We start from the raw sequence: 3,312 nt of genomic DNA, 5'->3' as shown, positions 1-3,312 counted from the left end.
ACATGTTTAGAGGCCCTGGAGTGCCAGGACAGTACAAACAGCCACCCAATGACCACATTTTGGAGAGTAAATACCCCAAAGTTTTTATAAGTGGCATGGTGAGTCTTTTCTGCCACAAGTTTTTGGAAAATGCGAAAAGAAAAGAAAAATTTATTTTTTACATAAAGTTGTCAATTTAGTAAGATATTTCTCCCACACGTCTTAAAACACATTCTATTACTGAGTATGGGGATACTGCATATGTGAGATCTTTTCAATGTTTGAACTGATTGAACTGATTATCTACCACTCATTGTATCCTGTGTAGCACAAAAATGCTCGCCTCTGCATGGGTGGACAGAGAATATAGTTTTGTCTACTTGTAGTAGTCCCGTTACTATAAGAAAATCAAGCCTAGCCTACTAGTATGTGGCTGCCCCCAGGAATACCATATTCATACCATATTCACTGGCCAGGAAGTACAAGAGAATGAACAAATGAGTTCCTGTGGTTCCAGGAGTGCAGTTGTCAGCAGGGAATGGCTGAGGCTGTTGTCTTAGAGCAACCAGTGGGACATTCAGATAGGTCAGTTCAGGTGCAGGCATGGTCAGTAAACAGGCAAAGGGTCGGTCCAGGCAACAGGCAGGAACATGGTCAAAAACAGACCAGGGTCTATACAGGTGGCAGGCAGAGGCAACACTGCACTAGTCTGGTGGTGCTTAGGAACACTGTTACTGGTATCACTAGCAATATACTGACGTGACGATGATCGGGAACACTGTTGATGGCTGCAATAGCTATGGTGACAATGGCACTGGTGTGGAAATGATCAGGAACACTTTTGCTGGCTTACACTTGTCTGTTGACAGTGAGACTGGTGTGGTTATGATCAGGAACATTGTTGGTGGCTGCATGGTCCAGTAACACTGGCACTGGTGTGGTGGGGATCAGGAGTACTGTGGCTGGCTTACCCCAGTTTGGTGAAACTTGGACTGGTAAGGCTAGCGATCAGAAACCTTGTTGTACACTGATCTAGTGACACTGGTGTGGCAGTCATCAGGAATGCTGTTGCTGTCTGCACTATTCTGGTGATACTGGGACTGATGCGGTAGCAATCAAGAACACTTTTGCTGGTCTACGCTGGTCTGGTGAAACTGGGACTGGTGTGGGGGGTTGTCAGGAACACTGTTTCCAACTTACACTGGTCTGGTGACACTGGGATTGGTGTAGCTGCAATTAGGATCATTGTTGCTGGCTGTACTGGTTGTACTGATACTGGAACTAGCGTGACAGCAATCAGAAACACTGTTGCTGGTTTGCAATGATGTTGTGACACTTGGACTCATGGTAGCTGTCAGAAGCACTATTGCTGGCTTACACTGGTCTGGTAATACTGCTACTGTTATGGTGGTGATCAGGAACCCTGTTGCTTGCTGCTGGTGTGGCAATGATCAGGAACACTGTTGCTGGCATAAACTGGTCTGGTGACACTTGTACTAGTGTGGCAGTGATCAGGAACACTGTTGTGGCTTATATTGGTCTTGGAGCACTGGGAATTGTGTGGCGGAGACCAGGAACCCTGTTGCGGGCTACCGTGGTCTGGTGACACTTGGATTAGTGTGGCAGTGATCAGGAACACCTTTACTAGCTTACACTGGTCTGACAACACTAGGACTTGCGTTGTGGCAATAAGGAACACTTTTGCTGACTGCTGGTGTGGTGCTGTTGTGCTGGCTTACATTGGTGTGGTGGCGATCAGGAACTCTGTTGCTGGCTTTCGCTAGCCTGCTGACACTTGGACTGGTGTGATGGGGATCAGGAACTCTTTTGCCGGAGTACACTGGATTTATGATACTGACCCTAGTGTAGGGGAAATCAGGAACACTGTTGCAGGATGTATTGGTCTGGCGACACTGTGACTGGTGTGGCAGTGATCGGGGACATTGTGACTGCCTGCATTGGTATGGTTACCCTGTACTGGTGTAGAGAGAACTGTATCTTACATTTAATGGGATTTTTAAGGCAACCTTGAATTATACATAAAGAAACCAATTATTTTTTTAAAAAATCTACATTTTATTTAAACAAATTTCTTATATTGCAAATCAGTACATGCAAAATAGACATTACATATTCGGCACCATAGAGTACAGCAATTTTAACAACTCATTCACTTAGCAAAATTGTAGTTATTGCGATACATATCCAGTGGTATCCCCAAAGATGATTTCCATCTTGCAACCTTAAATTTTGACTGCAGATATATTCATCCTGGGATCCAACGCTTTTCGAATGTATTGACACAAATTCTTCCTCTGGGATAGGATACCACTCTATAGCAGTAAATATTATCAATGGTAAATTGTTAATAAGTATCTTTATAATTATGTAATGGTAAAACAGACCATATGAGGTATATGACTTACATAACCACCACAAATAATGTTTCACTATGTTAGAAGATGTCTCCTCCAAAAATGAGGCCATCATTTTGACAGGCAAAGACCATGGGTGCCACATCATAAACACTGTCATAACAATACATATATAGATGTAATAAAATGTATGATGATATAATAAGAGTACAAAACAGCATCAATATAAATAAAAGAGATGGGAATGAGTTTATAAAACTACATATCCCCTTGTTTAATATCAGTGGGGAATAATACAAGACTATATAGATCATGGGGCATATATCCTCATAACAGGCATTTAAGGGGGAGACATATAAATTATATCTGTCATCTCCCATAATTTATATTATGATACAACTAACAACAATAAAGTACACTGAACATAGGAGCTATATAGTTAGCATGAGCGAGAGGATATTTTGATTATATTATGTGTACTCTTCAAACAAGCCCCGTGCTGTGAACCAGGCTTTGTTTAAGGGCAATTAGTAGCAGTGTTAGGCTATCCTGCTTCAATCACCTATTTTAGTGTTATCTTTTTTTCCTATTAGAGTGGTTGTAAAGGCTAAAAACATTCCATGGTCAGTTCCTCCCCAGCCCCCCCCCCCCAATTCTTACCTAAGCCCAATCGCAATCCAGCACTGTGCCTGTGCTGCTCTTATTTGCTTTCCTTTACAGGAATTAGACGCAGCAGGAGACATTGGCTTCTGCTGCTGTCAGTCAAGTCCTATGAGGAGGGAGTTGGTGGGGGGGGGGGCCGAGCCATGCTGTGTGTGTCAATGTATGGCAAGCGGCTTGCTATGGGGGCGCTTGGAAAGGAGGAGGAGGAGCAGAGAGAGCTGGCAGGGAACCCCCGAGGAGGAGGTTCAGGGTTTCACAGAGCAAGTATGTATAACACCTTTTAATATTTAAAAAA

The 3,312-nt window shown here is 43.2% G+C and overlaps 1 long non-coding RNA gene across 1 annotated transcript; it reads right to left on the bottom strand.

Annotated features, from left to right (window-relative positions):
• Positions 1-2,048: 2,048 nt before the first annotated feature.
• On the bottom strand, positions 2,049-3,081 carry LOC149464727 (uncharacterized). The gene is made up of 3 exons (XR_016312304.1): positions 3,015-3,081; positions 2,406-2,507; positions 2,049-2,312 (listed from the first exon to the last, which is right to left on the bottom strand). It is a non-coding gene; the product is annotated as an uncharacterized LOC149464727 (long non-coding RNA).
• Between the last annotated feature and the right edge of the window lie 231 nt (positions 3,082-3,312).

The sequence above is a fragment of the Staurois parvus genome, unplaced genomic scaffold, assembly GCF_062004578.1.
Source record: "Staurois parvus isolate SC_StPar_1 unplaced genomic scaffold, SC_StPar_1.0 ptg000147l, whole genome shotgun sequence".
NCBI classification, from domain to species: Eukaryota; Metazoa; Chordata; class Amphibia; order Anura; family Ranidae; genus Staurois; species Staurois parvus.
This window is presented reverse-complemented; position numbering and strand designations above follow the sequence as displayed.